This window comes from Bos grunniens, chromosome 6 (genome assembly GCF_055505025.1).
Source record: "Bos grunniens cultivar Pamir isolate PY7600 chromosome 6, Bosgru_T2T1.0, whole genome shotgun sequence".
NCBI classification, from domain to species: Eukaryota; Metazoa; Chordata; class Mammalia; order Artiodactyla; family Bovidae; genus Bos; species Bos grunniens.
Genome location: NC_141170.1, coordinates 103,456,050 through 103,475,336, shown reverse-complemented (window position 1 = coordinate 103,475,336; position 19,287 = coordinate 103,456,050). Strand labels below are relative to the sequence as shown.

Genomic DNA, 19,287 nt, shown 5'->3' with positions numbered 1-19,287 from the left:
TGGAGTGGGTAGCCATTCCCTTCTCCAGGGGATCTGCCCAACCCAGGGATCAAACCCAGGTCTCCTGCATTGCAGGCGGATTCTTTACCATCTTAGCCACTGGGGAAATCCATAATACTGAATACACAATGTGTACTCTCCCTTTTCACTTGGAGCTCCAGTTTAAAGCTCTTCTGTTAGATCTCAGAAAATACACATACCCCAGAGGCTACTGGGTTTTCTGTGTATCTTGAGTGCTAACAGCTCACCTAAGAACTAGGAGCATCTCCAGAAATACTGTCAGCAATTTACACTATGGTGTGGTTGTTTGACTGACTCTCCTGTTTGTCAATGAAAGCTGAATGGTTCAGGAAAACAATAAACAAAAATGTCAAGATAGAATCATACTGGGTGGAAGAAGCAGAATCTGTGAATTGGGCTATATTATATAGGGAGCAGGGAGAATCAGAACCAGTTTTTTTCCATCTTCCATCTTGCCACAGCATCTCTATAATCAACCATGTCAATTCTATAAACCTCATGGTCAATCCAAGTATTTCTAAACTTTAAAGGTTTAGCTGGAATTTAAAAGGGGGAGTGCCATTCCATTTGACTTCACCAACCATGCATTCTAAATCCATATTGGTAACGTTTGTTGTGATCCTAGTCAATTATATTTTATTCTCCTCAGGAACACCATCTTTTGTTCAGCTTTAGGAACTGTTTTAAAAGGTTCAATTGGGTTTTTTTTTCCTTTCTCTCCATTTTTTTTTCTTACCCATATCCCTCACACTTGAACACCCCTCCACCCACCCTTCTCTCCATTCCACTCCTCAACTAGTTTTAAGACTAAGTGATCTCAGCTAACTTTTTCCATGAGCTGAAAATAACTGCATATGTCAGGCAGAAAGTGTTCATGAGACCATCTAACTTTTGTTGGTTGGTAATGATGAATTTGTCCAATGACTAGCACAATAAGAAAAAATACACAGTAGGGAAGACAAGGAAGAGAGAAGAGAAAGTGGGTCAGGAGGTGAGGAAGAGTAGGAAGAAGAAAAATTTTCAGAGAAACTGAGGAGGAGAATAAATTTCCAAAACATATTCAAACATAATTCAATAAAAAATGAAAATCAATGAAACAATATGTTTATATCTTCTCTATTTTTGTTTCCAAACTGATTTGAGAATCCTTCTGTAGGATTTTCTGGACACTCAGACTTCTCATGGTATTCTCCACCCACGTAGTCCATGGACACCAGGATTTCATAAGCTCTGAGCAAGAATCACATTCCTGTTTCTCATTTAGATTATCCTAGGGAAAATTGGTGCACTTTACCTGCCTCTGAAAAAGTATCTATGGGTCACTTTTTTCTTTCAGTCATTCAACAAATATATACTAACTCTATAAATATTTACTTTTCAGCAAATACCTACTGGATAAGGAATTCAAGGATAAACTTTAAAATGTGGACATGAACTGTGAATAAATACTCTTTAAGGCATGTGTTTGAGAAGGCAATGGCACCCCACTCCAGTACTCTTGCCTGGAAAATCCCATGGGTGGAGGAGCCTGGTGGGCTGCAGTCCATGGGGTCACTAGAGTCTGACACGACTGAGCGACTTCACTTTGACTTTTCACTTTCCTGCACTGGAGAAGGAAATGGCAACCCACTCCAGTGTTCTTGCCTGGAGAATTCCAGGGACTGGGGAGCCTGGTGGGCTGCCGTCTATGGGGTCGCACAGAGTTGGACATGACTGAAGTGACTTAGCAGCAGTAGCAGCAGCAAGACATGTGTTTAAACCCCTGCTTTGTTCTTAGAATGTGAAAGTTTTGAAAATATTCATGAAAGCAAAGAAAATAAAATGAAATGATTTTTATTATTATAGTTTTATTTTTTCTGTATTTCTATTAATGCTTTTATTCTTATAATTTTAAACTGCTTTTATATTCGGTTCTCTAAGGTACAGTAATGCATTGGGAGACAGTGGCAGGACATAGAAACAGCAGGAGAAGAATAATAGTGATAATATAGTTTAGATTTCTGTTCTGATAACTTCAAAATTATCCTTATCTATTTTCTCAGTGTACTAAAAAATAGCTTTATATTCTGAGTTTTAAAACTTCCTGAAATGTTTAATTCACTCAACATTTCCTTTCAGCCTTTTGTGGGCTTCCCTGATAGCTCAGTTGGTAAAGGATCCACCTGCAATGTGGGAGATGTGGGTTTAGTCCCTGGGTTGGGAAGATCCCGTGGAGAAGGGAAAGGTAACCCACTCCAGTATTCTGGCCACAGCTCTATATTCTGAGTTTTAAAACTTCCTGAAATGTTTAATTCACTCAACATTTCCTTTCAGCCTTTTGTAGCATCAAAATTCTTGGCAATGTCTTATCTCTTTTCTCTCCTATCTGCAGAAATCTGCAAAAATAATGTTGATGTAGAGAAAATATCTTACATAATGTTCTTGTATTCCATAAGGAATCCAAGTGAATTATACTAGTAATGATGATTTTGGATCACGTTCCCCACAGAAATTTTCATAGATTAACTCTTCATCTTAATATTAATCATTTCTTTCAGAGAAAGAGCATGTGATTTTCCAATTTTCATTTATTAGCACTGGCTGTTTGGTTTGAAATTTTCTTCATTACTACATTAATTTTAACAAAGTTGTCTTTAATTTTTGTTTCCTCAGAAGTAAAAAATCTTAACTGCATTAGGAGTGCTCATGTCTGATTCTTTGGGACCCCACGAGGCTCCTCTGTCCATGGGGTTCTCCAGGCCAGAATACTGGAGGAGTTTCCATTTCTTCCTCCAGTGAATCTTCCCGACCCGGGGATCAAACCCGTGTCTTCTGCATCTCCTGCACTGCAGGTGGATTCTTTACCACTGAGCCACAAGGGAAGCCCCTTTAACTTCACTAAGATGATCCCAGTCATCCATGTGATAAACAAACATGTTATTTCTTTGTTAGACTCCCTTTTCTTGGTATATCTTCTGTTTTCATTTATTACTTTATTAGTATGCTTTTGTATTAAGCTGAAAAATTGTCCCCCTAAAAGATATCCACATTCCTAATTCCTGGAACCTAGGAATGTTAGCTTGCACTTTTTTTTTAAGTTTTTGTAGATATGATTAAATTAAGAATCTTGAGATGAGGGCATTATTTGGGGATTATTGATATTGGGATAGGTTTTAAATGTAATCTCACATATTCTTATAAAAGGGAGGCAGAGAGAGGTTTTTCCCACGGACATACAGGTGATGTGAAGATGGAGCAGAGGAAAATTTGAAGATCCTGGTCTTAAAGATTGTAATGATGTAGTCACAAACTGCAGAATCCTGGTAGCTACTAGAAGTTGTAAGAGGCAAGGACCAGATTCTCCTCTATAGCTTCTGAAGGAGGGGTAGCCTGCTGACACCTTGATTTTGGCCCAGTGATACTGATTTTGGACTTCTGGCTTTCAAAAATGTGAGAGAATGAATTTCTGTTATTTTAAGCTACTAAGCTTGTGGTGATTTGTTACAGCAGCCACAGGAAATTAATACAACAGTCTTTAGATATTCATTCAACAAATATATGTTGAGATCCACAACATGCCAGATATTTTCAACTGACGGAAAGCACTAAATAAGAACACAAAAGCAGTCTCAGAGCAGAACAGTTTTTCTCAAGTAGGAATAAGGTTGGAATAAGAGAGAATATTGGCTTTTTCGACAATGACATACTCTCATCTACTTGTGATTTTCTAGAGATACACTTCAGAGGTCTGTTTTTATTCTTCAAGACATATGTAGATTTTACTCAAGGTTTTAAAGGATTTTTAAAATATTTACTTGACTGCTTCGGGTCTTTGTTGCAGCACGCAGGATCTTTTTTTGTAGACTCTCTAGCTGTGGCTCCATGACATGAGGGATGCTAGTTTCCCGACCAGGGATGAAATACACATCCCCCGCATTACAAGGTGGATTCTTACCCACTGGACCACAGGGAAGTCCCCCTTTAAAGGATTTTTATGCATTTATTTTCCAATTGCCTTCACCATGGAACATTTGTTAAGAGGATTGATAAATAGTTTCTTCAGTGAATAGAATATATGTGTTTCTGTATAAACATTATAACTCCCACTGAATTTATCTGAATCATTTATTAAATTACATCTTGGGAAAATTTATATTTGCTTTTGATTTGGAAGCTTTAATTCTAAATCCATTTTTTGGTCAGTGATGTTCCAAATCCGAGACAAAATAATACTATATCTTGTGGATGGAGTGATTCCCTTCTATCTTCTGAATGCTTTGCCTCATTTATTTCTGCTTTTGTCATTGATAGTAATCTGGTGAATTGTTTAGCTTCTGCATTTAGATACTTTCCTTTGATATCTTGATTTTCATTAGCTTTTAAAGGGGTTCTAGTGAGTTTTATTCTTGGTTTATCTGCTATCTTTTGCATTTGTGGCTAAGATATTTTATATGCATATGTTGTAAGGGTTGGCCTTTGCACATGAATCAGCAGAAAAGAACTTGCCTGCAGTGCAGGAGACATGGGTTCAATCACTGGTTGGGAAGATCTCCTGGAGGAAGGCATGGCAACTATTCCAGTATTCTTGCTGGGAAAATCCCATGAACAGAGAAGCCTGGCATGCTGCAGTCCATGGGGTCGAAAAGAGTCAGATACGACTTAGTGACTGAACCATGATGCTGTCTAGTAACAAGAAGTCTGGAGTTAGAGAGTAGCATCATGATTTGGAAGCTCAATAATGTCTTCAGGAAACTAATATGTGCTTATCTATTCATTCCATAACCTTTATTGTGTGGTCCCAAGCTGGTTGTCACAATTCTGGCTATGAAAATCATTTTCAAGGTTAAGAAGTGGACGGAGGAAGGAAGAGTAACTTTTTTTTCCCCTTAAGAGTTCTTTTTCTTTTATCAGTGAAGACAGTAATTTCCCAGAAGTCCTCAGCAGTCTGCATCTAAAATTTCATGCAGGAGTCCTGATTCACTTGGCCCTTCTGTAGCTTTACCTGCCGGAGAGGAATGTGGTAGAAATTACTGACCCGAATCAACACCAACTTATCTCTACAGCAGCACACATTGCTGGTGCAAACTCAGGATATTTGTTGGCAAATAAGAGGAGAAACGGCCATTGGCGAGGCACAAGCACAGCCTCAATAGATCTTATCTCTGGAGAAGAAGTGTAGTCGCTCAGTCGTGTCCGACTCTTTGCGACCCCACGGACTGTTGCCTACCGGGCTCTTCCGTCCGTGGGATTTTCCAGGCAAGAATACTGGAGTGGGTTGCCATTTCCTTCTCCAGGAGATCTTCCCGACCTAGGGATTAAACCCGGGTCTCCCTCATTGTAAGCAGACGCTTTACCATCTGAACCACCAGGGAAGTCCTCTGGAGAGGATCAGGACAAATCTGAGAAGGGCAAAGAGTTTGTACTTCTTACTATGTTCTATCTGCTGCCTCTATCCTCCCAACATCTTTATTGGTTTTCTGGTTTGTTTTTGTTGGGGTGTTTTTTCTGGGGGGAGTGCAGGGCAAGGTGGGGGGTGGGTAGGCCAAGGTGGAGCAGACTCTCCTATTTCCTATCTCCTCACAACTTTCTAAAGTCATCTCATGTTGCCATCGCACTATGCAAAAATCTTCAGTGTGTCCCATTCACTGACAGGATCAAGTTCATGGCACGGTATTCCAAGCCCCAGTTCACTTAACTCCAGAAGGTTCCTGACATCTTACAATCCTTTTTCAAATTTACCCCCAAGCCAGACTGGCCAATTGATTGTTTTGCGAACACACAGTACCCATGGCTGTCATGATGCATTTGCTGGTGCTGATGCTCCTGCCTCTTCTCCTTTGAGTCATTCTCGGGACCCAGCTTACCTCTCTTCTCAAGTAAACAAACATTCCCTGATCCAAATGGACCAAATTGGTCAATCCTTCTTTACCTCCTGTAAACACACTTGATGTCATTCATTTGTCATTTATTTTTAGTACAATCCCCAAATGGCCACTTACGCTGTGTATTAGTAAACGCAGTCCAACTACCCGAACAAGCAGTACCCATCTATCTGCTGTGTTGTTTATTTCTCACTTAGGCTATATCCAAGGTGGATATTTTTGTTTGTGACTCCCCTGGATGGCACTCCATTAAGCACTAAGTCAGGAATTTAGGTTCCTTCCATCTTGTTTTGTTTCTCTCTTCAATATGTGACTCCAAGGTGGCCGTAGGAAGAGAAGAAAACATGAGAAACTCATATTGGACTTTTAGTTATCTTAACCTACCGCCTTCATTCACAACCATTGGCCAGAATTAGTCACATAACCGGAGAAGGCAATGGCATCCCACTCCAGTACTCTTGCCTGGAAAATCCCATGGACGGAGGAGCCTGGTGGGCTGCAGTCCATGGGGTTGCTAAGGGTCGGACACGACTGAGCAACTTCATTTTCACTTTTCACTTTCATGCATTGGAGAAGGAAATGGCAACCCACTCCAGTGTTCTTGCCTGGAGAATCCTAGGGACGGGGGAGCCTGGTGGGCTGCCATCTATGGGGTCGCACAGAGTCGGACACGACTGAAGCAACTTAGCAGCAGTCACATAACTCCCTGAAAAACTAAAGGGGCTGGGACAAGCAGAAACAACTCAAGCCTTCAGGAGAGGAGCTTTGGTGGTCAGCTAGCCATGACTGCCTTCTGCTGGCCTCCCCTCATCCTAGGTTGAATGTTGCTAGTATGGCACAGTGACTCAGAAGGAGAAGAAGGTCATATGTAGAAAAAAACAAACAAAAAAAAACCACAGTTGCTATTATTTTTATTAAGTCCTCAGGATATATCCAAGGCAAAGTGCCTTCTTTCTTCATGCACATATAAAAATTATTCACCTACATGCTCATAGTTTATGCTTATTTCCATCACTGCTGCTCTAAATATTTACTTCAACTTGATTTCTCCTGAACAGACGCGTACTATGAACGGGACGCACACTCGAGTGATTTACTCTGGATCCTGCTCTGCTTCTAGGGATGGCTGAGGTACAGCAGCTCCTATTTTCCAAAGGTCATTTTATTGGCACTTCAGAATACCATAGAAACAAGTGTAAGTAAAGGTAATTGCATTCAGGTGGAAGGAAAGAAGAAGGAAATGGAACGAAAAGGAACTAGCGTTCATGGTACATACTTCGTGCCATATGTCTTTTATTTGCTGTCTTTTTAATGCATCCAGAAATGCTATGAATTAGTTATTATGGGTCCCAGCTGCTACTAACAACCCATGCTGTCTCCAAATCTAGTCGAAGGAATTTAGTACTATTTATGGGCTAGTCCAGACTTCTCCATGAATAATTTTGTCTTTTAGGTACATCGTGGACTATCTTTGCAGCTAGCCTAAGTGACAAATCTTATTTATAATATTGTTTTTAGGTGCGAATGTTCCACAGGAACCAACACATGAGACCTGCTTGCTTATCTGGTCCTCAGGCCTGTCAGGACACTGGGAGAGTCCCCTTCCCACCATGCGCATAGCATTACACAGCGCCAAGTTCATATAAGATATTACACAGGTAGAACGAGTGGCTAAGTGATAATTACATAAAATTTAAGTTGAAAGAGAAACTAATTTCCTCTTTTAGTCATAAATTTAAAATTAAGCTGTTTATAAAACAGCATTTTCCCAGATTTTCTCTCTAAAACATTAACCAATTTTGCTGGAATACAACATATAACTGTTTTAGTCAGAATCTAACATAGGTTTGTGATAGAAAAAAAAGAAAATGCACAAAATGTAATATATGTGTCCTTACATGAAATGATAAAAGCAAGATAACAAATGATATATACAATGTGAAATTCCTGTTGTAAAATATATATACACAGAAAAAGATTGGAAAGCATAAATCAAAGTGTTAAAAACAGTGATTTTCTTTGGTGATATATAAAATTATGGGAAATTTCTTTTGCAGTTTTGTGTTATCATTCTTGTTTTATGTAGAGTATTTTCCTGAAGATATGTTATTTAGTATTTAGGGGAAAAACACACATATACAGAGTGTTGTACTAGGTCAAGTCTTTCATGGAAAAATCTAGATGTTTATTTGTATCTGTTACTTCCCTGTACTATCCCTTGAAATCTTGATCCATTAAATTAAATAAACTGAGAAAAGATGTTTATACTGTCTCTAGAAAATACAACTCCATTTTCTCTCATCATTTCATATTTCCAGTTCATTAGGATAAGTTAAATTATTATGTGGGGTCCCCTTTTTGCACTTTTCCATAAATTGTAATTTTGATTGGTGAGATTTCCAGTCCGTGGATCATCCACTTCCTTCCAATCTTCTTTCCCACATCTCACCCATCCTGCCCATCTGGGAGCCGTCGTTCAGACATTATTAAACATCATTCTTTCCCTTGGAGGTTGTGTTTTACAACATGGATTACAGATCAGACAAATAACAAATAAGCCTTCTTAAGCCTTCATTAGGACAACTGACATTCAGACACACATAGAGGAAACAAATATTGCACATTTTAAAACTGGATTTTATTTTTCTCTTAAAGAAAAGCTTTATGAATTTTTATATAAATTTTACTTTTCTCTTTCTATTCCCAAACAATATGGTTTACACCACAGCCATAGTAACCTTTTAAAAAGATAAATCATGTTACTTCCCTGCTTATAACTTTTAATGTCTTCTCAGTGCAATTGAAACAACATTAAGATACTTTTTTATGGCCTTCAAGTCCTCCAAGATATCTTTTCATTTTATCCCATAGGCTCTGAAAAAACAAGAACTTTCTTTCTGTTCCTTAAACACTCGAGAGTCCCATTTTGGGCTTTTTTTCTTACTTAAAATAGGTCTCCCAAACACCTTTGCAAGACTGCCTCCTTCTCGCCATTCACGTCTCATCTCAAATGCCTCCTCCTCTGAGGGGGCCTCACCGACTGCCTTACTTCATTATTACTGCCCTTCCCCTTCTCCTGTGACACTGTCTATCCCGGTACACTACATCAGAGTTCTTACAGCCTTCTCTCCCCCTGAGGTTATTTTACGTAGTTTTTCGTTAATGAGTATTGTCTGTCTCGCCAACTAGAATGTAAGTTCCACAGAGTAGGAACTTTTTCTTGTATCCCCATTGCTAGAATTATGCCAGGCACATAGTAGGCACAAAATAAATATCTCTTGTTTAAACAAAAATTGGCTTTGAATAATGCACAATACCGGAGAAGGCAATGGCACCCCACTCCAGTACTCTTGCCTGGAAAATCCACGGACGGAGGAGCCTGAAAGGCTCCAGTCCATGGGGTCACGAAGAGTCGGACAGGACTGAGCAACTTCACTTTCACTTTTCACTTTCGTGCATTGGAGAAGGAAATGGCAACCTACTCCAGTGTTCTTGCCTGGAGAATCCCAGGGACAGAGGAGCCTGGTGGGCTGCCGTCTATGGGGTCGCACAGAGTCGGACACGACTGAAGCGACTTAGCAGCAGCAGCAGAATGCACAGTACCGTGTCTTCTTTGCTCCTAAAAACGGCTATAGGATCTGAAAGAACACACCTTTCATCTTTGAGCAGAGAATGTCCTTTCTCCCAGGTCCTCCAGTCTCTTTTTATCTCCATTCGTGAACCATCAGAGCCTTTTCAGGCCACCACTAGAAGGGCAATTTTCTTGATTCTGCTTTCACCTTCTGGCTTTCACCAAATTCCTGAAAACTCCTGTGAGTTTCTGTAATGGAAAATCAACCTAAATCAGAGAGTCTCACTGTTGTTCTTTGGTCTATGAAAATAAAACCATGGTGCTATCCTCAGCACAGTGCATGCTTTCAGTTGGATTGTCACTTATCTGTCACACCCACGCCTTACCCCTGAATCAGAGCATTTTTCTGCAAGGCTGGTCAGTAGGACTTGGAATGATCTGTTTTTAGAACTTAGGTCAAAATGGGAATTACGGTAATCACAAGCATGGTTTCATTAGCATCACAGCCTAACCAATTTTTCTAATTCATCTTAAAATGTTATTCAACCATAACTTATTGAAAAATAAAGACAAATTTATCTTTTATAAAATCATGGGAATTTAGAGCTGCAATGCAATTTAGATACGATCTAGTTTAGATCATATCTAATTAGATGTGATCATGGTTTTTATGATCTAGTTTATCAAACTAGGTGTGACCTAGTTTATCAAACTAGATATGATCTAGTTTATAGTTTTAAACATTTAAATATAGATATTTTTTAAAATATTTAAGAATATTAAAACCCAGGGTGAGGCTAAGTAACTTTTCAAAGGTCACTGAGCCAAGTGAAGGCAGATCCACATGTAGACACCCAGTCCAACACTCTTTCTACTACATATAATGAAGTTCAAAGTTTATTAGTTGTAAGATTAACTATTTTGGAATAGTTAATAATCTTTTAAATATTTAATAATCTTTTATGAGTCTGAGTGAACTCCGGGAGTTGGTGATGAACAGGGAGGCCTAGCGTGCTGTGATTCATGGGGTCGCAAAGAGTCGGACACGACTGAGCAACTGAACTGACCTGAATAATCTTTGTCTCTGTTACAGTGCCTGGAACATAGAAGGCAATCAATAATTACAAAGGATTTTACTTCAATTTGGAATAGCAATTATAATGCCTTGTTGCTTTTTATTTATCTGTCTTTTGAGATTGTGTTTTCCAACAGTCATGACTGTTATACACAATGAGTTAAGCAGTATTAATTTACATAGTTAACTGACTCTCGCATGCATCATTTCACACATTTCTACCTGATGAACACACCCTGTGTATTGCGTATGTATTTATAATGCATGTATATAATTCCATTTCTGATGTGAATAGTATAGAAATGTTACTTTATTTACTGATAATTATTTATAAAAGGAAAATAAAGGTGGAATTCTTGGATTTAATTATCTGTACTTATTCATATGGAAATGACTTTAAACTATTTGGCATTGAAATAATAGCAAAGATTTGGCATTATAATTGAAAATGTCTGAATCCTCTGTTTCTGAGCTCATAGTATTTGAAAATTTATTTTATAAAGTCATAGCAAGTTGAGAAAAAAATTCTATTTGACATTAAAAGTGAGAAGTAGAAAATGGAAAATGAAATAAGGAGGATTTCCTGAAATTTCAATCTGAAGAGTAATTATAATGGTGACTACAATTTTATGAAATAAAATGCCGAACATCATACAAGATATTTTGAAATTACACTTTATATTTTGAATAGAAATCGAGCCAAGTGTGGAAACAGTCCCATGATCCAAGAGAGTGTTTTGCTTTCACTTACAGGCCATGAACTGGAGGGCTCATCTGTTCATGCTCTAAATGTAATGCCCACTTTCACTGCTTCACCTCCCTGTTTGTGTGTGCCTCTAACTTGCCCCAATGTACCTGTGTGCTGTACAAGAGTACACAGCACTATATTTTCCTTCTTCATGGGTTTAATTGTCTTCATTTGTCTCCTATGAGTCTCAACTTTGACTAGCTCTGTTTATCACGTCTGCTGATAGATGTAGAACACTATTACTTTTCTGTGACCTGACAGGAGGGAAGAATAAATAGCATACTCCCCTGCTTCACTGACAAGCAGTTCTACACTCAGCAGTTTTCTAGCATCCAGTCTGGAAGATGCTTCCACAGACAGCAGAAACATGATGCTACCGTTCTTGCATGAAGATACAAAGCAGTACTGAAAACAACTGTCTCATTAGTTCACGGAATCGATAATGATCAAAATAATGGGTAATTCTTTGCACTATTATGTGGTACTCAGTGACAGAGTACCTGCCTTATGAACAATATCTTTCCCTCCCCACCTTGGTAAAGTTAGAGTTTAGAAGCTATTTTTGTGGGAGCACTACTGCTGGAGAGCCCAGGAGAAGCAGGGATGTGGTTCTCTCTAGGATATAATGTTTCAGAGTTTCTACTGTGGGGAATGCTGAATGTTATAATTATTTGCAATTATTTCCCTTTCTTGATGCATGTGTGGATGGTGCATGGTAGCTCAGACAGTAAAGCGTCTGCCTACAATGCAGGAGACCCAGGTTCAATCTCTGGATCAGGAAGATACCCTGGAGAAGGAAATGACAACCCACTCCAGAGCTCTTGCCTGGAAAATCCCGTGGACCGAGGAGCCTGGTAGGCTACAGTCCATGGGGTCGCAAAGAGTCAGACACAACTGAGCAACTTCACTTCACTTCCCTTTCTTGAAACTTCCCTCTATCTTTGAAGGTGAGTCTGTGAAATGAAAGTTATAGTAAAATGAGTCATAATGAATCTTGTAGAAGAAAGAATTCATAATCTGTTCACTGAAATCCTGTCAAGCACAACAAAGTCCCACTTCTTCCATGACACCTTTTTAAACCAACCCAGTTAGTGGTTACACAACCCTTTGAACTTGTAAATACGATTGTTTTCTCTACCATGTGTTTTATGCCCATGAAATTTATTCTGTTGGCACTTTATATTGTTATTTGCCTTTCTTTCCTTTGTGCTCAGTTCAGTTCAGTTCAGTTGCTCAGTAGTGTCAGACTCTCTGTGACCCCATGAATTGCAGCATGCCAGGCCTCCCTGTCCATCAACAATTCCCAGAATTCACTCAAACCTATGTCCATTGAGTCGATGATGCCATCCAGCCATCTCATTCTCTGTCATCCCCTTTTCTTCCTGCCCCCAATCCCTCCCAGCATCAGTCTTTTCCAATGAGTCAACTTTTTGCATGAGGTGGCCAAAGTATTGGAGTTTCAGCTTTAGCATCATTCCTTCTGAAGACCACCCAGGATTGATCTCCATTAGAATGGACTGGTTGGATCTCCTTGCAGTCCAAGGGACTCTCAAGAGTCTTCTCCAACACCACAGTTCAAAAGCATCAATTCTTCGGCGCTCAGCCTTCTTCACAGTCCAACTCTCACATCCATACATGACCACAGGAAAAACCATAGCCTTGACTAGACGGACCTTTGTTGGCAAAGTAACATCTCTGCTTTTGAATATGTTATCAAGGTTGCTCATAACTTTCCTTCCAAGGAGTAAGTGTCTTTTAATTTCATGGCTGCAATCACCATCTGCAGTGATTTTGGAGCCCCCCAAAATTGAGTCTGACAATGTTTCCACTGTTTCCCCATCTATTTCCCATGAAGTGATGGGACCAGATGCCATGATCTTCATTTTCTGAATGTTGAGCTTTAAGCCAACTTTTTCACTCTCCTCTTTCACTTTCATCAAGAGGCTTTTTAGTTCCTCTTCACTTTTTGCCATAAGGGTGGTGTCATCTGCATATCTGAGGTTATTGATATTTCTTCCAGCAATCTTGATTCCAGCTTGTGCTTCTTCCAGCCCAGCATTTCTCATGATGTACTCTGCATATAAGTTAAATAAGCAGGGTGACAATAAACAGCCTTAATGTACTCCTTTTCCTATTTGGAACCAGTTTGTTGTTCCATGTCCAGTTCTAACTGTTGCTTCTTGACCTGCATACAGATTTCTCAAGAGGCAGGTCAGATGGTCTGGTATTCCCATCTCTTTCAGAATTTTCCACAGTTTATTGTGATCCACACAGTCAAAGGCTTTGGCATAGTCAATAAAGCAGAAATAGATGTTTTTCTGGAACTCTCTTGCTTTTTCCATGATCCAGCGGATGTTGGCAATTTGATCTCTGGTTCCTCTGCCTTTTCTAAAACCAGCTTAAACATCAGGAAGTTCACGGTTCACATATTGCTGAAGCCTGGCTTGGAGAATTTTGAGCATTACTTTACTAGCGTGTGAGATGAGTGCAATTGTGCGGTAGTTTGAGCATTCTTTGGCATTGCCTTTCTTTGGGATTGGAATGAAAACTGACCTTTTCCAGTCCTGTAGCCACTGCTGAATTTTCCAAATTTGCTGGCATATTGAGTACAGCACTTTCACAGCATCATCTTTCAGGATTTGAAATAGCTCAACTGGAATTCCATCACCTCCACTAGCTTTGTTCATAGTGATGCTTTCTAAGGCCCACTTGACTTCACATTCCAGGATGTCTGGATCTAGGTGAGTGATCACACCATCATGATTATCTGGGTCATGAAGATCTTTTTTGTACAGTTCTTCTTTGTATTCTTGCCATCTCTTCTTAATATCTTCTGTTTCTGTTAGGTCCATACCATTTCTGTCCTTTATCGAGCCCATCTTTGCATGAAATGTTCCCTTGGTATCTCTAATTTTCTTGAAAAAATCTCTAGTCTTTCCCATTCTGTTGTCTTCCTGTATTTCTTTGCATTGATGGCTGAGGAAGGCTTTCTTATCTCTTCTTGCTATTCTTTGGAACTCTGCATTCAGATGCTTATATCTTTCCTTTTCTCCTTTGCTTTTCACTTCTCTTCTTTTCACAGCTATTTGTAAGGCCTCCCCAGACAGCCATTTTGCTTTTTTGCATTTCTTTTCCACGGGGATGATCTTGATCCCTGTCTTCTGTATAATATCCATAGTGCATGCCCACAGTACATGTCATGAACATCCGTCCATAATTTATCAGGCACTCTATCAGATCTAGGCCCTTAAATCTATTTCTTACTTCTACTGTATAATCATAAAGGATTTGATTTAGGTCATACCTGAATGGTCTAGTGGTTTTCCCTACTTTCTTCAATTTAAGTCTGAATTTGGCAATAAGGAATTCATGGTCTGAGCCACAGTCAGCTCCCAGTCTTGTTTTTGCTGACTGTATAGAGCTTCTCCATCTTTGGCTGCAAAGAATATAATCAGTCTGATTTCAGTGTTGACCATCTGGTGATGTCCATGTGTAGAGTCTTCTCTTGTGTTGTTGGAAGAGGGTGTTTGCTATGACCAGTGCGTTCTCTTGGCAAAACTCTATTAGCCTTTGCCCTGCTTCGTTCTGTATTCCAAGGCCACATTTTCGTGTAACCCCAGGTGTTTCTTGACTTCCTAATTTTGCATTCCAGTCCCCTATAATGAAAAGGACATCTTTTTTGGGTGTTAGTTCTAAAAGGTCTTGTCAGTCTTCATAGAACCGTTCAACTTCAGCTTCTTCAGCGTTACTGGTTGGGGTATAGACTTGGATTACTGTGATATTGAATGGTTTGCCCTGAAAAGGAACAGAGATCATTCTGTCATTTTTGAGATTGCACCCAAGTACTGCATTTCGGACTCTTTTGTTGACCATGTGGCTACTCTGTTTCTCCTAAGGGATTCCTGCCCACAGTAGTAGATATAATGGTCATCTGAGTTAAATTCACCCATTCCAGTCCATTTTAGTTTGCTGATTCCTAGAATGTCGACGTTCACTCTTGCCATCTCCTGTTTGACCACTTCCAATTTGCCTTGATTCACGGACCTAACATTCCAGGTTCCTATGCAATATTGCTCTTTACAGCATCAGACCTTGCTTCTATCACCAGTCACATCCACAGTTGGGTATTGTTTTTGCTTTGGCTCCATCCCTTCATTCTTTCTGGAGTTATTTCTCCACTGATCTCCAGTAGCATATGGGGCACCTACTGACCTGGGGAGTTCCTCTTTCAGTATCCCATCATTTTGCCTTTTCATACTGTTCATGGGGTTCTCAAGGCAAGAATACTAAAGTGGTTTGCCATTCTCTTCTCCAGTGGATCACATTCTGTCAGACGTCTCCACCATGACCCACCCATCTTGGGTGGCCCCATGGGCATGGCTTAGTTTCATTGAGTTAGACAAGGCCGTGGTCCGTGTGATTAGATTGACTAGTTTTCTGTGATATGGTTTCAGTGTGTCTGCCCTCTGCTGCCCTCTCGCAACACCTACCGTCTTACTTGGGTTCCTTACTTGGGCTCCGTCTTCCTTTGTGCTACTCTTTAATAAATACATGACTTACTTCCCTACTAGAGCACAGGCACTTCCTTGTGAGATATTGTTGTTGTTGTTTAGTTGCTAAGTTGTGTCTGACTCTTTTGTGACCCCATGGACTATAGCCCGCCAACCTCCTCTGTCCTTGGGATTTCCTTGGCAAGAATACTGGAGTGGGTTGCCATTTCCTTCTCCAGGGGACCTTCCTGACTCAGGGATCAAACTCATGTCTCCTGCTTGTCAAGTGGATTCTTTACAACTGATCCACCTGGGAAACCCTTGTCAGATACTTATATATATATTCCTTGAAGCACATAAAACTGTCATTTTGTGAAGTTATATTAAAAATTAAAAGATGGGTTTATTTCCAAGTAGGTAAGTGTAGGTTCTTGAAAACGTTGTCTGCTTTAGATAGTAACCTTTGTAAGAACTCAGGTGAGGAGAAAGGGTTTCCTAGATGATTGTGTCCTCATTCATTAAGGTGGGATATTCTATCTTTTCTGACTGTCTCTGCAACCCTGCCCTGGAGAGTCACCCAGGCTTCATGTAGGCATGTGCTTGCCTGCTTTGTATCCACTTGAAGTATGGTTAATGAAATAAATCTGACAAACATGACTACATATTTTCAGAATGGTGTCTTGCTAGCTTCATCCCACTCCTGAGTTAGCCCGCAGTGTGTTCCCTTTGGTATTCCGTGCCAGATCCACAAGTAAGCAGGCAGACTGTGCAAAGTTCCAGAGCAGAAGGACCTGCTATGTTTTTATATTCTACAAGGCATTCTCCTTCCCATTATTGAACTGTTGAGAAGAGGTGGGTAGAATTTTAATTATGTGTGGGTAAACACTTTTCAGCTTTGGTGTTTGAACCTGATGTGGAGATTAAGGACAGATTGGCATAAAAATCTCAAGAGCTATTTTGGTTAAAAAAAGAGACTGAGACCCCAACCCAAAGGCAAAACCAACCAGGCTCAGCCCCCTCCCCATAATCTCCCTCATTTTTGATAGAATGTGTATTATTTACATACTATGTAATATGCTATGCAAACACAGCTTTATGTAACTTCTTTCAATAAGATTGCCATCTATAAACATCTCTTGTTTAGACATTCTCATAGTACCACTTCTTCAAATCCTTTCCCTCAAGGTGGAAAATTATTGAAGTCTGTCTGATATTCAAAATTGGGGTGTACTTTCATTTATAGCTGGTATTAAATAACAAGGACCAAATTTATCCTTCCACCTGAAACTGCAAAGAAAAAGAAAATAAGGTATGGCATATATGATTTCCAGGACCCAAACATCAGGCAACATAAGACAGTTACCTTGAGAGACAGGAAACAAATAGGTGACTTTTACTTTTGCCCAAGCTTACTGCTTTAAAAGAGTTTCCAGACTGTAATGCAAATAGGAGGAACCCAGGAGGAGTTAGCAGGCTCTTTGAGTTGAATAGAACCCAGGGAGACAAAGTCAGCTAGAGTTCGAAAGAGCAATAAAGAGGAAGGGAAATCCAGAAGTATACGGTGTGTTCCCCTGACCATGCAGCATGTACTCATTAGTGTATGTCTGTGAGGAAAGTATCAGAGCAAGGAAATCTCCCAGAAGAATTAGAGGGAACAATATGAGCACTCACACAGGGCTGGGTATAGTGGCTGTTCTAGCCAGTCTATAAAACCTCAATGTGCCCAGGGTGAAAATAGATTGTTCAGGAGGGTTTAGCCTCAACAGTGGAAATTAGCCAACCAAGACCCAAAAGGATGAAAGTGTTTCCTACTATCTCAACTGTATCTTAGCATAAAGCTCAAGAATATTGATAGGAATACAAAAATATCCGGCATTCAACATGATAAAATTCACAATGTCTGACCTCCAATCAAAGATTACAAGGCATGCAAAGAAGCAGGAAATAAGAATCTCTAAATAGGTGGAAAATAAATCAGTTGAAACCAGAGCTGACACACATATTAGAATTAGCAGATAAAAACATGAAAACGATGACTACAATTGTATGTACAAAACGTTAAGCAGACATGGAGAAAAGTAAAAAGTGCCAAATTGAACCTCAAGATAAAAACTATAATGTCTGAGGTGAAAAATACACCAGATGGGATAAATAGTAGTTAGACACTGCAGAAGAAAATGCTTGGTGAATTTGAAGGAATGGTAAAAGAAACTATCCAAAACTGATGGATCCATGTATTCTGACTGGAAGGAAGGACATGGAAGCTACTGGGGAAAAAGTTTCCAAGAGAGTGGTAGGAGATAGATGAGCTGAGTCATGCTCTGAGTGTGTAGTCAAGGCGGGGGAGGGGGCATTTACGGTTTTGAGTCTGTAGAGTGGCAGACACTAGAACCACTCCCGAATCAGCCATCCACCTTGGAGGGGTGAGAGATAGGGAGCCTTTGGACTTGGGGTGGGCTGAGTGAACAATCTGTCACACTGAGGCTGAGACCAATTTTAACGCTAACATTTTTGGCTGTGCGGATAACTATCCTATCTTGTCCCTGAAGAAACACTCTGGTGATTGCAGCAACCATCACCATGGAGGCAGCAATAACATGTCTAACGCAGGCTGTGATGAATGAATGGCGCATTTCCCTGAGCTCTACAGGTTTAAGCTGCATTCACAGGCAGGAGCCGTGTAGCATATCCTGCGCACTTAGCTTCTCACAGCCTCTGTGGAGTTCATCGTTGTCAGAGAGAGTACAATCAGTTATGGTTCTGTCTGTAAGCCAAAGGCAAACATGGCTGGTCTTTCATAACAAGGAAGCATTCTGAGGGATTCTAGGATAGCTCAAGGGAGGGAGAGCCTAGTACAGAAGAGACTCTGGTGTCCTTTTAACATGGGCTTGAGTGCTATACTTTAAAGTGCTCCCGAGGAATTGTTATTATGGTCCAAATTGAAACTTGACCACTCCAGTCACATGGGAAAAGTTGAGGTGTATTTCTTAGCTTTTTATCTGCTAAAATGTTTCTAGAAAAAAGTACCCCAATAAAAAGGAACAAATAGTCCTATAATAGAGTTTTTGGAAATTCTGCCCAATTTAAACTTTGCCTTTAGATTCCACTAAACCTCGTGTTTAAAACTGTACAAAAAAGATCTTCATGACCCAGATAATCACGATGGTGTGATCACTCACCTAGATCCAGACATCCTGGAATGTGAAGTCAAGTGGGCCTTAGAAAGCATCACTATGAACAAAGCTAGTGGAGGTGATGGAATTCCAGTTGAGCTATTTCAAATCCTGAAAGATGATGCTGTGAAAGTGCTGCACTCAATATGCCAGCAAATTTGGAAAACTCAGCAGTGGCCACAGGACTGGAAAAGGGCAGTTTTCATTCCAATCCCAAAGAAAGGCAATGCCAAAGAATGCTCAAACTACCACACAATTGCACTCATCTCACATGCTAGTAAAGTAATGCTCAAAATTCTCCAAGCCAGGCTTCAGCAATATGTGAACTGTGAACTTCAGTTGTTCAAG

General features: G+C 39.9%; 1 long non-coding RNA gene across 19 annotated transcripts in view; it reads left to right on the top strand.

Annotated features, from left to right (window-relative positions):
• LOC147371137 (uncharacterized) overlaps nucleotides 1-8,145 on the top strand; it is a 125,468-nt gene extending 117,323 nt beyond the window's left edge. For all 19 annotated transcript variants that reach the window (XR_015165869.1, XR_015165861.1, XR_015165855.1 and 16 more), the window contains 2 exons: nucleotides 6,941-7,013; nucleotides 7,401-8,145. This is a non-coding gene — a long non-coding RNA (uncharacterized LOC147371137). The remainder of the gene's footprint in view (nucleotides 1-6,940; nucleotides 7,014-7,400) is intronic.
• The last annotated feature ends 11,142 nt before the right edge of the window (nucleotides 8,146-19,287 follow it).